The 17,260-nt window shown below is 53.0% G+C and overlaps 1 protein-coding gene and 1 long non-coding RNA gene across 3 annotated transcripts in view; one reads left to right on the top strand and one right to left on the bottom strand.

Moving 5' to 3' along the window:
• Positions 1–17,260, top strand: part of LOC123285366 (uncharacterized) — a 230,474-nt gene that overhangs the window by 137,030 nt on the left and 76,184 nt on the right. The gene's annotated exons all lie outside the window — the stretch shown is intronic.
• Positions 1–17,260, bottom strand: part of ARHGEF4 (Rho guanine nucleotide exchange factor 4) — a 247,704-nt gene that overhangs the window by 229,105 nt on the left and 1,339 nt on the right. The gene's annotated exons all lie outside the window — the stretch shown is intronic.

Raw genomic sequence — 17,260 nt, 5'->3', positions numbered from 1 at the left:
GCAAGGAGATAACTAGACAGACAAAACCAGAATATTGCAGCTCTAATTCAGAACAGGTTAGCAAACAATTATAACATAAAAGATAAAGGGAAGGAAAGCATCAAAAATAACTATAAACACTTCAATTTAGTCACAAACTCACAACACACACAAAAAATAATTTGTGAGCCAGTCATGATGGCCTAGTGCTTAACGGTCGGTGCTCTCACCACTTCAGCAGCCCAGGTTCGTTTCTTGGTCATGGAACCACATCATCGATTTGTCAGTTGCCATGCTGTGGCAGAGGATTGCACAGAAGAACTAGAAGGAGTTACAACTATATACACAACCATACACTGGGTCTTTAGGAGAAAAAAAAGGAGGAAGATTGGCAACAGATGTTAATGTTATCTCAGGGCGAATCTTTCTCCTGCAAAAAAAAAAAAAACGAAAAAAAGAATAATTTGTGACAACGATAATGCAGAAGAGGAAAAAAAGAGGGCTGGAACTTGCTTAGGCTAATGGAGACAATAGGCCTTCAGAAATGGACCATCTCATCTATGAGATCTTTTATACAGACGTCATGGTAACCACTAAACAAAAAATCAGAGTAGAGCTACAAAACTAAGAAAGCCATCACAGAGAACCACCAAACTGAAATGATAGAAATATAAGGGAAGAGAAACAATGGAAATACAGAACAACTGGAAAACAAGAGATGAAATGGCAGTGTGAAACCATCATATATCAATAATCACTCTAAATGTAAATGGATTGAATTCTCTAATCAAAAGACACAGAGTAGCTGGATCGATTAAAAAGCAAGAACCAACAATATGCTGCCCCCAGGAAACACATCTCAGCTCTAAAGACAAACGCAGGCTCAGAGGGAAGGGATGGAAGATGATACTCCAAGTAAATAGCAAACAAAATAACGTAGGTGTTGCAATGCTTATATCAGACAGGTAGACTTTAAGATAAAAAAGACAATGAGAGACAAAGAGGGGCAGTATATAATGATAAAAAGGACTTCCACAAAGAGGACATAATACTTATGACAATATATGCACCTAACACAGGAGCACCAAAGTATATAAGGCAACTACTAACAGATCTAAAGGGATAAATTGACAGCAACACAATAATAGTAGGGGACTTCAATACCCCACTTACATCAATGGATAGATCATCCAGACAGAAAATCAGCAAGGAAACGGTGGCCTTAAATGAAACACTAGACCAGACAGACTTAATAGATATATATAGAACTATCCATCCCAAAACAGCAGAATACACATTCTTCTCAAGTGCACATGGAACATTTGAATACAGCAATACATTAAAAGGATCATACACCATGACCAAGTGGGATTTATTCCAGGGATGCAGGGATGGTTCAACATGCGCAAATCAATCAATGTGATGCACCACATTGACAAAATGAAGAATAAAAATCACATGATCATCTCAATAGATGCAGAGAAAGCATCTGACAGGATCCAACATCCATTTATGATAAAAAAAACTCTCAATAAAATGGGTATAGAAGGAAAGTACCTCAACATTGTAAAGGCCATATATGACAAACCCACAGTCAACATCATACATTACAGTGACAAACTGAAAGCCATCCCTCTGAGAACAGGAACAAGACAAGGGTGCCCACTCTCACTGCTCCTATTCAACAAAGTACTGAAGGTTTGGCCAGAGCAATTAGGCAAGAAAAGAAATAAAAGGGATACAAATTGGGAAGGAAGAAGTAAAACTCTCACTATTTGTGGATGACATGATTCTATACGTAAAAAACCCTAAAGAATCCACCAGCAAACTATTAGAAATAAGCAATAACTACAGGAAAGTTGCAGGGTACGAAATCAAAATTTTGAGAAATCTCCATACTGTTTTCCATAGTGGCTGCACCAGTTTGCATTCCCACCAGCATTTTATGAGGGTTTGCTTTTCTCCACATCCACTCCAACATTTGTTATTTTTTATCTTGGTAATTATAGCCGTTCTGACAGGTACAAGGTGGTATCAAATGTAGTTTTGATTTGCATTTCCCTAATAATTAGTGATGTTGAATTAGTGATGTCTCTGATACATTATTGAACCCTGAAATGAGGCAGGGGGTACTGTCTTTGTTCTGCAGATACCCTACTGAAGCTCACACTACCTGCACAAGCTACTAAGTGGTGGCACCTGGATTTGGATGAGGTCTTTCTGACTGCAGTCCCTGGCTGTGTAAACATTAACGCCTATGTCTCACCTGAGCCTCACAGAATCCCCGGAAAACAAGTCTTAATACCCCCGTTTCCTGCTGGCTGTGTCCACGAGGCCCTGAGCGGTTAGTGACTGGCTCTGGCTCCCAGATGAGCCGAGGACGGCAGCATCAGGAGGGTTCCAGGCGCCTGTGCTCCTGCCGGTGATGGCACTGCTTCTTTGTGTGACCCACAAAGTGCTGGGCTCTGACCTGTGCTTTGCGGGTATGCTAGAGTCCCACAGACTGCCCCACTCCATTCTCTGGGGCCAGGGCCAGGGTGCGGCTACCCCTCCAAGCCCCAGTGTCAGCTCCTGTCCTGGCAGCGGCATAGGCAAGGAGGTTCCCCAAACCGAAGGAACCTCTCCTGGGTTGTGGCTGGGAGCACGTTCTTGCCCACATTTTCTAGGTGCCTATCTCACTGGGAAGAGTGTGACCTTCCTTTCTCTGCAAAGACATGGCTGCTCAAGAAACCACACTGCATGACCTACTAACGCGAGCCATGCTTGGCCGAGGAGCCTGCACAGGCTCTCCTCCCAACAAGCGAAGTAACGAGCCACGTACCAGCTTGGCCCTACCCACCTGCTGCTGGCAGAGGATGCCTGTCACCACCTGCAGACACGTCTTGATTCTGCCTTCTCTATCCTGAGTTTCCCGCATTTTCCAGGTCACATCTCTACCCCCTTCTCCTCACAAGACCACCAGGGAGGGGAAAGGCATGTGCTGACCTCTGGGCATGGAGAAACTGTCCCATCCTAGCTACAGTCAGGACCCATCCTTCTCCAAGTGCACACATGTCTGCACCTCAACAGCAGCCAGGATTCCTGGCATTTGATTGCACAGTGTCTTGCACGTCACAAAAGCTGGGGAACCTCACATCCCATCTGCCCTTTCCGCAGCACTGCCCAGGGCCTCAGCAGGGTGGTTACTCACTCCAGTTTTGCAGCTTAACAGACCTACTCAGAGGAACTGAGTGAACTGCTCATAGTGGGAATGCAGGCCTGGCAGCTCCAGGTCCCAGCCCAGGCAGGGCCTGCACCCAGAGGTCCAAGGTGACTCTGCAGGCTGCATGGTGGGGCCTGGAACGCATCGGGTCCTGCACAGGGACTGTCTTCTCCCTCTGACATAACCAGGCCTCACAGAAGCATGTGTATGACAGAGGCCCTGGATGGCCCCAGAATGTCATTGGAAGGGTCCCACTGGAAGGCCTAGATTGCTGGAGGCTGCCCACTATGGCAGAGAAGTGGGCTTTTGACGTTGGCTCCTGTTCCACCACTTTCTTGTCTCCACCACCCCTGCTCTGCTCACCACCCCTGAGAGTTGTAGTTCCTTCAACCACAAACAAGGTCTCTGCCCTGAGGGACACCTGCCTGCCCGCTGCCGCTGCCCCACTGCTGGAGGCACTGCCCTTCCTGCAGTCTGCCCACCAGCCCTGCGCTTTGCTGTGTGACCCGTCACATTAGAATACATGCGACTGGACCAGAGGGGGCCTGTGTCCTGAGAGAGACGCCCTGGGCCAATTTGGGGGCATGTGGAGTTGGAGATCTGAGCAAGAGACACTTGGGTGCTGGGTGTGGGCCATGGACAAGTTGGAGGGGGTCCCAGGACCTGGCTCCTTGAAGGAGTGTGGAGATGGCTCCCAGAGAAAAGCAATCCTTGAATGTGATGGCCCAGTCACTGGCCGTGTCAGCAGCTCTCCGGGCAGACTCAGACCACAAGGCTCACCAGAAGTGCCTGCTCCCTCAGTGTCCCAAGAGGTGGCTCCTCCTGCACACAGAGGGCCACAGCAGAGAGTCAGCCAAGGCGGCTCCTGTTCTGCCCATCAGACACAAAAGCAAGGCGCTCACACACACTTCCAGGAGATGTGATGCAGGCGGCCATGGGGGCCAAGGCGGGAGCTGCTGTGGGAAGTTGGGGGAATCTATTCCTTCCTCCCTTGTCCAGCTATCCTTGCGTGTCACGGTGAGGATGCTCTGGAAGTGTGGGCTCCTTTGAGAACCCCCAGTGGGCCAGACTGGCCTGATCCAGAGTCACAAGCCTCTGAGCTGGGCTCTGGGACTGGGACCTCCCGGGGATGTCACATGCTATGTTTCCCCACCACATGTGAAGTTTACAACCATCCTATTTCCTCAACACAAAGATGCTGCTAAGTTGATGATAGCTTTTGAGGGGTAAGAAGAAATCACTTTTAAATGTACACATCAATTATAAATGCATCTTTATTTTAAAAGTATTAAGCTGTTTTTAAAAAGTGTATCTTTGCCCCGAGGGAAGGCGGGACATTACAGTGCCTCTCCTGAGTGATTTGAAGAGAGCCTCCTGCAGGTTCCATGGCAGAAAGGTGGCCTGGCCCACCTTTTGGGTTGTACTCCAGGAGCAGGGTGGCTGCTGTACCCCCACCCAACAGCTAGGGCCTTGGGGCCCCCTCAGGGCTGCCTCTAAGGACAGCAAGGGGGTGACTCTCCATATAAGGTACAGAAAACATCTGTGCATCCCACAGTCTCCCTGCCCTGCTCCTCTCTGTGCCTCTCTGACATGACATGGAACACGCAACAGGTGTTCTCTCCCCCAAGCCCTGTGAGGGGCCAGAGCTTCCCCAGACCCCACCACTCTCCTGTCACTCTTCAGGGAGCTCCTGGGAGGCACTGTGCCCCCTTTAGAGAGAAACAAACACCCTCTGAGATTCTGCACTGCTGAAGGCCACACCAAGTGGGGCCAGGAGAGCCAGAGCCCAGGCCGCTGGGTCTGAAGCAAGGGGCAGGGAGGTGCTTCTGGACTGGGGCTGTGGACACAGAGGTGGAAGTGGGGAGCAGCAGATGAGACCCCACAAGCTGTCCTCTCCTCTCTTGCCATGTGGAGGGATGGCACCCTTGGGCCCCGGGCACATACAGGCAGGCGAGACCTCCTTGCTGAGCCTGCCTCTCCCCTCTCTCCTCTCTGCCTTGGCACCAGCTTCACTCCTGGTGTTGGCTGGATCAGGGGCTCAGCCTCTCCAAGGCACGGCCCCCATTCTACCCACTGCCCCTCAGGCATCATCCCTGGCCAGGTTGCCCAGGCACCAAGACTGTCAGCCAGTGCACGGCTCACTGCCCTCCTGGTGCCCGCTTCCCGAGGTGCCCCAGCCCCCAAGTCCCTCACTGAAGCCCCACCCTGGCCCATCCCCTATGGGTAGTTTCTGCCTCCTTGTCCCACTGACATGGACAACCTACCCGACCCTAGTGCCGAGGTCTCACTGACCAGGAGCAAAGCACTGTGTCACCAGGCCTCTCACTGAAATGCTCACGGAGCCTCCATTCACTCAGAGCTCCCTGCAGGGCACTGGCGGGAGGGAGAGAGAGAACCTTTCACGGAGCCTGGTCCTCGGGAGCTGGAGATCCGGAGCACAGGTCTTGACCCACGGTCCACAGGCCTCACAGGCCTCTGACAGTGGTGTCAGAAGGTGCCCACACACGAAAGCACGAGGTCTTAGCATGAGGGTTCACAGCCTCTACTGCACTCTCGACAGGCTGCGGCCTTAGACTCAGGCAAACTCAGGACGCCTGCGAGCACCCGGCCGGCTGCGCTGCGTCTTGCTCACAGCTTAGTCTCCCCAGTACCGGGCCTGGGATCAAGCGGGGCTGGGTGACTTCTTGCATGGGAATGATTGAACTGCGCTCCAGGTCCCAGCGGCACACTGGGCCAGAGCCTGGGACGCTTTCGACGCCATCCTGGCCTGAGGGAGTCGCTGGCCTCCCAGGGCAGCTTCAGAGGGAGCCCTGAGACCCGGTGGGCGTCAAGGGAGCGCACTTGTCCAGAGAAACTCCTGTCTCATGCAAATACCACCACCCCGCAAATACAGCTCACTGCCACCTCAGAGACTGGGCCTTCCGTGTTCCTCCCCACTTGCCCCCAAAGTCCCGGGTCCGGGCTTCCTTCCTCTTTGTGTTGAGGAGTTCCTGCTCCCCACGTGGCCTCTCCCACACCTGTGATCTCCACCTGGCCAGTCAGCTGTGCCCAGAGGTGGCCCTCCACACAGGTCTGCCTACAGAGCCCCCCGTCCAGCTGCTCAGCTCCCGCCCTGTTCCTGAGACTGAGGCTGGGGAGGACCTGTGGCACACAGTCCATATGACAATCGGGAGAGGCCGGGCCTGGGGCAGTTGAGCAGGGGGCAAGGCACCAGGCTGGGACACAGGAGTGGAGCCACATTAGCTGTCCTTCTTTCACAGCCACGTTCCTGGCTGGCTGTCCATCCATCTGTCCTCTAGGTCTTACTCACTGTCCTCCAGCTGAAGGCCCCACCTTCTCTAAGGCAGTGTTTTCCCTAGTGAATCCTGAGCTGACATTTTATAAACTCCAGAACACACAGAGGGAGAGGGGTAGGGTAGACCCAGGAGGGGACAGAATACCAAGTGTGCTCCTGCCTCAGGGGCTGGTCCACGGAGGGGGCTGCACCGTTGAATTCGAGGTCTCCAGGCCAGGTATTTTACAAAGGTGAGCATACTAACCTTCATGGCCACCTCACGGAGGGGCACTGTTGTCGCCCTCATCTTACAGACATGGAGACTGAGGATTTGGATGGTTAAGGCACACCAAATTCGCAGTTAGGATCTTGTGGCACTCCCAAGTCCACCGTGGTGACGGAAACCTCCTGTGTCTTATAGCTCCCGCCAGTCAGCGGTGAGGTCTCACAGGCCCGCTCACCATGGCCTCTCCGGGTTGAGGCTTTCACACTCTAGGTGAGAAGCAGATGTGGTGGGACAGGGAGGGTCCTGAGCTACCCGGGTCAGAGGTGGCTCAGGCACTGACAGCATGTGGACAGCCTGCAGTGCCGGGCAAGACCAGATTCTTGGGTAGGGAGGAGAGAACCTGCCTCTGGAGGGTGGGGCTGGCTGCGGCCTGGGTGGCTGAGGTTCGGGAGGGACAGACGGCACCAACTCTACTTGACTCAGCAAGTCAGGCGTGTGTGCAGAACTCTTAGCCACGGTACACAGCAGAATCATCCCGGGGCTTTTCCGAAAATACCTGCTTGGGCCCCCTGAGAGCTGAGTCACTGGGGCCCAGGGGGCTTCGGGACGCATTTGTGGATAAAGTTCTCGGGAGGTCAGATATGTACCCTACTGATTTCCAAATGAGCAAGAAAGACAAGAGCAGCCATGACATGCAGAAGCTGGCCTGGTGTCACAGCTGGGCCCTGATGTCCTCCTGCAGAACATGAACAACGTCACAGAACATCACCTTCAGGCAAGGCCACTCTGGGACCGTTCTGGAGCACGACAAGAACAAGCCCCCTCTGTATTCACAGCTGGGCAGAGACAGAACACACACACCGTCCAGGCCACGGAGACGGAACAGCCTGTGTTGGCCGCTCTGAGTGACGGCTGCTGCTCTTCCAATCTCAGCTTTAGCTTCAGACCAGTCATCCTCCTCCTGGGTAACATTCATTAAGTCACCTATCGTAGATTTGCCCTGCTTCCTTAAATCTTCCCAAACCCACCTCACCAGGACCAAATCCTATAGAAAGTCCTTTCTAACACCATCTCCTGGAGCAGCAAGGAGCCATCTGCACGCTCCCAGGAGCCCAGCACCTGAGATGAGTTGACTCTCAGGTGTAAAGCTTCGGATGATCAAGCACCCCAGGCTGGCACAGGTCCCAGGCCCCACGCCTCCTACAGAACCAGCCAGAAATGACACACCATCCATGACGCACAGACATGCTTGTCTTAAGGCAGCCTCATGCTGAGCACTCACCTGAGGAAGCCAGAATTGCCTCGTCTCTATTTTATTCTTTAAATAATTTTTTTTTGTGGTGAGGAAGATTGGCCCTGAGCTAACATCTGTTGCCAATCTTCCTTTTTTCTTTTTTTTTCTCCCCAAAGCCCCCGTACATAATGGTATATCTTAGTTGTAAGTCCTTCTAGTTCTTCTATGTGGGATGCTCCCAAAGCATGGCTTGGCGGGTGGTGTGTAGGTGTGTGCCTAGGATCAAACCAGTGAACCCCGGGCTGCTTAAGTGTAGCACATGAACTTAAAACCATTAGTCACTGGGCCGCCCCACCTTATCTCCATTTTTGATGGGACCTCCCTCTTGTGGGCCGTCGGCTGCCCGGTAACGATTGCAGCCTCTATGCCCTTGTTTTCAGAGTGGGAGGAGTGTTTTGAGAGTCTCTGGCCAAGAAGTCAGGCCAGTTCCACCAGGAAGACAGCCCTGGGTCTGTCAAGGTGTAGCTGACACACGGTGAGCTGCACACACAGAAAGAGCACCTTGCCTGCTTCTGACACGTGTACACGCCGTGAAACCACCACCACGGTCAGGACAATGAACGTCTCCAGAACCTCAGGCCGCTGTCATCCCACTCTCCTGCCCCCCCTTCCCCTCACCCTGTCCCCAGGGCCACTGATGAGCTTTCTGTCACCATAGATTCATTAGTAGTCTCTAGAATTTTAGGTAAATGCAAACATACAGAATTCTGGCTTCTTTCACTCAGCCGAATTCTCTGGAGATTCACCAGGGTGCTGTGTGAATCACAGGTCACTCCTCCCTGCTATTAGTAGTCCGTGGCACGGATAGTTGCTTGTTTCCCACTTTCCACACAAGGGGGCTCAGTGTTCACAGAGAGGAGAACCGCGCCCAGGACTCTGGCGTGTCCCACTGGCTGCGTCAGCTGTGCTGAGGTGAGCATCTAAGAGTTAATGCTCTTGAGTTGAAATGCACTCTGTCCCTCTATCAGGGACTGTAGCCCACAGTGTCTGCATAAGCAGCACCCTCATTGGGTCCAGTATCAGGAGATGGGTTTTCATTCAACTTCATTGGTTACAAGAAAAAATGTTTGTTTGGAGAAGAGAGACATAGAGATGGAGAGGTGAGGTCCAAGGAGACAACTCCTAGTTGTGGAGGACTTGCTCTGTGCTGGGCGATTCCATGCTCTTCCCAGTCTTTATTACCCTATTTAACTCCAAAACACCCGAGAGTGGACGGATCACAGGAAAGTGTCCGAGAGCACTGAGCAACATGGGACAGGGGGCTCTCTCCACCTGGGCCTCTCACAGGCCCATCACCACCATCACCAGTGCAGAGGGACCCAGCAGGAGGGGCTGACGCCACAGCACGGCAGTCTCCAGACCCAAGCCTTGCTCCAAGATCCCTTCTTAAGCTCAGGGAATCTTTACCTCATGGGCATGAAGTTGTCAACGGGGGACGGAGCCATGTACAAACAGGGGTGACGCCAAGGCCTTCAGGATGGCCTGCGTGGGAGGGGCTCTAGAGTGGTGTCCTGCTGGGTTTCATTCATGTCAGTCAACAGGGCTGTGTCTACTGGGCAGGGAAGCACGTGCCCCCCACCTCGGTTATAACAGAGGGGTGAGGGCTGGAGGGCAACGTGTGGTCTGACCTCAGCTTCAGCCCAGAGAAACCCTGAGAACAGCACTGGACGGGTCTGCAGGGCAGTGATTCTCAGCTGGCCTGTACACTGGAGTCACCTGGGAGCCTAGAAACCAGTGCTGGGACCCCAGCCCTAAATGCTGACCCAGTCAGTCCAGGTGTGGCCAATGATTCAGAGGCGCAGCTGCGGCTGAGGAGAGCTGTGGCCTCAGGGACCCGGGCGCCCAGGGCCCCGGCTGCACTGGCCTAGGCCGTCGAGCAAGCAATCCATTCACCTGTCACTTGTGCTTCATAGTTATGTTTTTGTCATGTATTTAACCAGATGCCCAGTCCTGGTGTCAAGATGAGTCAGATGGGTCAGACGTCTTCCTACATTCAAGAGGCTCTCAGGCTTCCAGACAGGCAGCAGGCAGATCAGGTGACAGCCAGTGTGCTGGCGTCTGCCTCCTGAGAGGTGACGAGGAGTCAGTCACTATTCTCTCCTCCCCAGCCCCACGCCGGCACCACCTCAGAGATCTTGTGCACAGGAATGAGGAAAGGATCTCTCTAATTGTTTCTTTTATCCTATTTACTGTCTGTGCTGATTGATTCACTATATGGTTAATTCATAAATTATGTAATACATGATACACCAAAGCAAAAATATATTTATATATAAGTTATGAAATAATAATAAAATGAACACCCATGAATCTACTTCCCGGTACTAGGTATGGCTGAGTTTTGAATTACTACACTCAGTTATTTAGGACCAAAGAAGTGTGTTTTCACCCTGGTGCGGGATTTTCACATGATATACATGGGATATGAAGTGGCTTGTTTTGGGGTCATTGTTTGTGACACGTCATATGTGAGAGTAAGATGGAAAAGCTCGGAATGTGGGGAAAAAGGAAATTAAAACGTGGAGTCATGGAGTCTTCCAAGAAGAATAGAAAGTAGAAACAGCAGTAAGTAAGCCCTCACGGAAGGTACATTTAAATGAACGTGTGTGCTGAGGGGGTAGAGAATCATACGCCAGTGTGCTGCTGTGACTGAAGCTGAGCTGCAAAGAGAAGGGGCCCAAAGAGGAGGGAAGGAGGCATTAAGGAAGACTTCCTGGGGGTGGAGAGACAGACAGTGCATCCTGAAGGAGAAATGGGGGCAGGGAAGCTCCAAGAGGCTGGCGAGGTGAGGAGGCACTCCAGGGCAGGGAAGCCTCCCTACCCAGTGACCTGTGACACATGACTCACTGGATGAGGTGCCTCAGGGCCCTAGATAGCGCCACTCCCATCTCCAGAGCGCTTGGACTGGGTACCCCAGGAGGGTCCAGGAGCCAGGCAGGAGGCCAGAATGGGCAATATCATTTAAACCTCACAGTCTTACAACTCGTGGCAGGAGACTGCCAAAAGATGGGGCACTTCCCAGGAGCCAGAGCACAGGGACATGCCCCACTCACTCAGCAGGAGAAGCACTCAACACTCAGGGTCAGTAAGTCCTACACAATACCAAGAACAAACTCAAACCCAGCACCTCCCTGGGGTTATGTGGTGGCTGGAGTCTCAGGTTGGCCTGTAAAGGGCTGAGTCTGCAGCAGGCAGTAGGGACCGCTGTCCCTGGGCTGCAGCTGAGGGGAGGCAGGCACCCAGAGGTGGGGGGAGGCGCCCCGAGCCTGAGGAGCAAGGCTCAGTGGGCCCAGGTTTGGAGGGAAGGCTGCAGGAGTCCATGGCTCTAGAACCATCAACCCTGGCCAGCCTGCTCAGGCCCTCTGGGATAAGGGCGCCCTGGGGCTCCAGTCTGGTCAAGGTCTTGCTGCTGGTTAATTCATTCAGGGACTGGGCACACGTTTCCCAGGACACACTGTCCAACTAGCCTACGGCCTGGAGGGAGAGAACAAGACCCAGAATATGGAAGTGCTCAAGAAATGTGTGTGGAACAGCTGGATAGAGATCATCTGGCAAGATCATGGTTCTTCCCCGAGTTGGCAGAGGGAGCAGAGTGAGGATCTGGAGAAAAAGCCCAGGTTGGGACGATGGCCTGGGGCCACTGGCCTCTGGCCACAGCTGAGGCTTGGGATGGGCAGTGTGGGAGAGAAGGCCCCAGGGCAGGGAGGAAGCACAGGGCCTCTGAGCAGCAATACAAGCCAAGGATGGTGGAGTCCAGGGTGTCAGGGCAACTGCAGCCCTGGGGAGGTACTGAGGGCCTCTTGGCAGACAGCTGATTTTTATGCCTGCTCTGTCCTGCTCACTCTGCCCTCTCCTCTTCTTGTCATTTAGAGAGGAGACGAGTCCTCCTCTCTTTAGGACTCAAGGGGACAGCTTCTCTATGACCTCTCAGAGGGCAGGGTCTCTGCGGCCTCAGGTGTCTGCTGTGACCTTACCCAGCAGAGTTTGAACACGTAGGTGACCCTGAGCAAATGCTACCAGGGCCCCGGGGCTCACAGTCCCCCAGCTCCAAAGCTGAGAGGCCAGGTGAGTCCTGCTGGGGCTTCTCAATCGTGTGTCATGGGGAGTATATGCTGCTCTCCTGCCCAGTATCTGAATGGCAGTCCTGACTGGGGGGAGGAGAGGATCCCAAGAAAACTGAGAAACTGGGCCCCACCTGTCTTGGAAATTGAAAGGGGGCAGACATCCTCTCTTCCCACCCTCCAAAGGGCAGCTCGGCTAAGCTCCAGCTAAGACCATGGCTCTGTGGACAGACCTAGATGTCTACAGGGGTTGCCAGAGAGCGGTCCTGGTGAGGAGCGGCAGGGCGAGTGTCCAGAAGCAGCCGGGGGCATCCTAAGCAGTTGGCCTGTCCAGCAGGACCTGCTGTGCTCCTCTCTCTTGATCCCTGCCCAGGCTGGGTCCTATGAGCTACCCCACACTCTGCCAAGACAGATACTTTTTTTTTCACTTAACTGGAGTCCATTTTTGTCTTGTGCAACCAAAAACCTTCACTAGTAAAGAAATTGGTAGCAGGGTGATTACCGATAACAGACCCTTCTGGAAAGGGGGATGGGGGCTTGGGATTGTTTATTCCACCTGGTTGAGGAGAAGGGAAGTCAAAATATATTGGGGATTAAGTTATGGAAGCCTGGCATCTCATTGCATGCATGGTGAACCCCTAATTAAATCTGCTGTGGCCAAGTGTCTACTGGGGCTTTTGGCGAAAAGTGACTCTTACTACAAAACCTGAGTGAAAGGCACGATGAATTCAAGTACTATGAGGTGAGCTTGTTGCTTCCAACTGCGCTGGCCAGCTTACAGAGTGAGAGAATAACAAACTCAGCTCCATGAACCCCCAGGGACTCTCTATGACTATGCACAAGGTGCCTCTTCTCTCCTGCAGCCACAGGCTGGAGACATCCCTGAACCAAAAGCAGCCTGGTCCCATCAATCTGTGGATTTGTGAATTATAAAGCCAACTGAATGGACAGCTTCCCTGCTCCCTGAGTGAAAGTTAGAGTATCGGTCCTACTAGAGAGCAGACCCCCGACTTCAGGGATGGGGATCCGTGAGAGCATTCATAAGCTCCCTGAGCCGGTGCTCCTTGCTCTGGCTACTCCAAGAGCCTTGTCCTGTAAAGTGAGGCCAGTTCTCCTCATGTCTGCCCCTGCCCCCTTCTCTCCCACCAGAATAAAAAGCAGAGTCAGATCTCAGCATGGCCATGGGAACAATTACAAAGCCAAACTAGGAGGAAAAGGCTCATGTTTCACAAAAGTATTATTTTGCCAACATGTGCTGGCAAAAACCTGTGGAAATGGGTGGGAATGGACTCTGCGAGTATCTCACCGGGGGGAAGAACGTTATTCTGGATCAGGATGACTCTGTCGACATGGGTGCACCCACAGATTCTGGAGAATGTGTGCTAGCTCCAACAGCCAGGATCCAGCAGCGCTCCAGCAGGTGATCTGCTGGCTGACTAAAACCTCAGCTTGATATTGGCCCCCCATGAAATGAAACTGAAAAGCCAGAAATTCCTTGAAGGAATCCAAATATCTGAAGAAAGAGAGTGTTAGAATGGATTTATCAAGAGCAACCTGCTCACTATCCCCTAACCGTATCCTCTGGAGAGCCAAAAAGACATGCCCTACTCCCAAGGCACTGAGAAATACTTTGGCAAGGAGCACGTCAACATCTTGGAAAATTGCCATAAATGCTGTTCTCAATTAGCTGGAGATGCTGATGAGAGATGGTACCTTTGGTGGGAATTCTACAGATGGGAATGGCAGGAGCTGGCATGACAAGGGATGAGAAGCAGCATTTAAGTGCCAGAAGCCAAAGTGGTATCAGAATGTTCTGATGCCGGGGCTCTTTGGTATTATCGATCATGGGGGCTGCCAGGACACAAATGGATGGGCGACACCAATGGGGTCCTATTGGACTTGTGTAATGTTGATAAAAAGGTTTTAAAAAAATTTAACTAGGGCTGGTAGACAGAAACCTCCATGAGTGCCTAGAACAGTGTCTGGCAGATAGTAGGTGTTCAATAAATATTCATTGCTTAAACTCCACTGCCCCTTGCCTAAGTCCCAGACTTGAGTCAATAGATCCAAAGCTCTTTCAATGAAAGGGAGGCTGGTTTCCTGCAACAGCATCCTAAACACATACTGTGAATCTTCTGAGGCTCCTGTACAGACAAATACCTAGACCTTTCAGAAAGTGCTGAACACTGGCTCTGAGCTAACATTAATTCCTGGGGGCTCAGGATGTCACTACAGCCCAACACCAGGAGTGAGGGCCTGTTGGAGGTGGGATTCACGTCAGGTCATAAATGGAGCCTTGCCACGCATCCACGTGTGGTAGCCCATTGGGATCCTGAATCTGTTCTGTGGTGATTTCCCCGGCTCCTGAGTGCTCAGTTGGCAGAGACATGCCCAGTTCCTGGTAGAAACTCCACCCTGCTTCCTTCACCCATGACATGGAGACTTCTGTGGTAGGAAAGGCTAACTGGAAGCCTCTGGAACACACTCTCCCCTCCAAAGTAGGGAATCATAGGCAATACTTCATCTCTGGTGACTAAGAAATCACCAATCTAGGAGTGGAGATCCCTGCTGCATCCCTATTCACCTTCCCAGTGTGGCTTGTGCAGAAGACGAGGGCCTGAAGAATGCCAGCAGGCTGTTTAAGGTTCAGTTGTGTGGATTCTCCTGTGCTGTCCCACATGTGATCTCCTTAAATGGAACAAATCTGTTATGGTCCTTGACCATTGATTTGGTGAAAACTGTGTGTGTGTGTGTGTGTGCCTGTATGTGTAAGTGTGTATGTGTGTGCATGTGCTTCCTGTCTCAACATTCAGGAATCAGCAGAAGTAGGTTGCTTTCCCCACAACAGTGACAGCGGCATAACTTCACCACCCCACCTCAGGACTTCACCAGCTCACTAATTCTGGCCACAGTTTAGTTAGCAGAGACCCTGACCTTTCTACCCCAAAGGACCTCCCGCTAGTCTAAAGCATCATACTGATAGGACTCAGAAAGCAGCACGGAGCAAGGTCCACGTACGTGTACCAGAGTGCGGGACATAACTTCTCTGAACACACTGGGAACCTCCACTTCAGCGAAGGCTCTCGGCAAGCGGCAGAGGTGTCCAGGTGCCTGGAACATTTTGGGATAGCCCCTTGAAAGTGAAAGACATGTTCCTGGACAATGGCCCCCTACCCCCAAGAAAGACACCCAAAGCTGGGTGGGCCTCGATCTTTGAAGCAACATATGTCCTCCTTGGTGTGCTACTCTGACTCTTCCGCTGGGTGGCCCCAAAGGCAGTGGGCTTTGTGTGGGACCCATGTGAGTGCAGGCTCGCTGACCTACCTGCACTGCGAGGGGCTCTGTCACACGGCCGTCGTGGCCCCTGGGTCCCACAGTGCCCCGAGGGCCCACAGCACAGTTGGGTGCTGCGCAGAGTCTGCAGCAAATCCCAACAGTAGTCTCGCTGGGGCCCGAGGTTTCAGGGACTGTTCTTGCTCCTGGGCCCTGGTGGAGACCAACTGTCTCTGCTACCAGAGTTCGACTGTGGGCTCCTGCGATCCAAGTTTCCCAGGATGAAGGAGCATTGTCGATCAACTAAGCAACCAAGTTAGGCACCCCTCAGCAAGGGGTCAGTACAAGACCAGGCCCGGGAAGGATCAGGAGGTGACTTGAACAGGTGGCTCCCTTCACCTCCCCACCTGTGGAATCATAGGGTGCTCCTTGTGACTAGGGTCTGAGGAAGAACATTCGTGAACTGCATGTACAGCTGGCTTTGTAAGATACACCTGCACAGCCAGAAGTGGACTGTGTGGCATTCAGGGCCCTTCCCAAGGGTGGCTCTGGAGGACAGTGGAAAGGGAGATCCTCTGAGAGGCACATCTGACTGTGCACAGACAGAGGCCTGAGGCATCTCAGGACCTCCGGGCACGTGAGGGTAGGCACCGGGGGCTGAGGACAAGGAGGGGTGGAAAGGCCTCTCAGAACAGGCTAAGAATGTGAGGACAGGGTATCCCATGACAACATTTTCCCCAAAGCCCCCATTCCAAGAAGGCTCCCTGTCAATGGGCGGGCAAGGCAGCTGCCCTGGGACGTCCAGCAACCTCTTCCCCAGCCATACCTCCCTGCTCCATGAGATCCTGTGGCCAGTTAGGCATCTTGGATTCTGCCCCGCCAACTTCCCCTCACCCCAGTGACCTGCTGCCACCACTGCTGTGGATGGGAAGGACCAAGGTTCCAGGCTCACCACTGTATAAAGACTCACATGGTTTGTAAAGAGATCCTCGAAACCACCCTGAAAGGTGTGAAATTATCAACCATGCTTTTCAGATGAGAAAGCAAAGACCAAAGTGCTTAGGTGATTGTGCCAAGATTGTACAACGTGTCAGTGACAGAATCAGAATTCAATGGGGGGGGGTGTCTGTGTGCTCAGAGTCACAGGTCTGACACCAGCCAGGCTCCCCTGTTCTTCAAAGCCGTCTCCTGCACTGGCTAGTGCTAGCGTAAGTTCCTGAAAGGCTCCATCCCTCTCCCCTCACGTCTGCACTGGAATTACCCCAGGCATGTGAGCTGATTCACAGGCTGCTCTTCCAGACCTGCCCAGGACCAGGCTGAGGGAAGGCTCCGCAGGGCCGGCCCTGGGTCACCTGGCTGCTTGCCTTTCCCCAGAGCTCTCAGAGCCGGAGAACTCTGCCCCCACCCTTCAGTCTCCACCTCTGGGAGAAGGTGGCCTCACAGCCAGCACAGCAGCTTCTTCACCGGGGCCAGTCCCCTCCCAGCTGTCCCCCTCCTCCCTGGCCAGTCCTCTGGCAGCACTTCCCGGCCTCCTTTGTTATGCAGATGGTGCCTCAGTCAGAGTCATCGCCAGCCGCCTCCCACTCCCGCCTACCCGCCCACATTGCTCACCGGGGAAGGTGGAGTTTGGCAATCTGCAGCTGGCCACCCCTCTTGACAGTGTCCCGGAGCCTACTGCTCACTTGGGGTCCCCGTTGGGAGCAGGGTAGGTGGAGGCACCCCAGACGAGTGGGTCCCTATGGCCGCTGTGAGCAGTCCTGGAATTGGGGTTTGGGGAGGGGGACGCCTCGCGCAGAAGCCTAACCTTCCCCCAGGCTCCTGTTTCCCTCCCTCCGCGTAGACACCCCTTCCCCAAAATGGTGCCCCAACCCCATAGCGTACCCTCCCTCGGTACCCTCAGGTACCCTCCGTCCGCGTTATAACAGGATCACCCACTTCCTGGGCATCTCCT

This window comes from Equus asinus, chromosome 4 (genome assembly GCF_041296235.1).
Source record: "Equus asinus isolate D_3611 breed Donkey chromosome 4, EquAss-T2T_v2, whole genome shotgun sequence".
Classification (NCBI taxonomy): Eukaryota; Metazoa; Chordata; class Mammalia; order Perissodactyla; family Equidae; genus Equus; species Equus asinus.
This window is presented reverse-complemented; position numbering and strand designations above follow the sequence as displayed.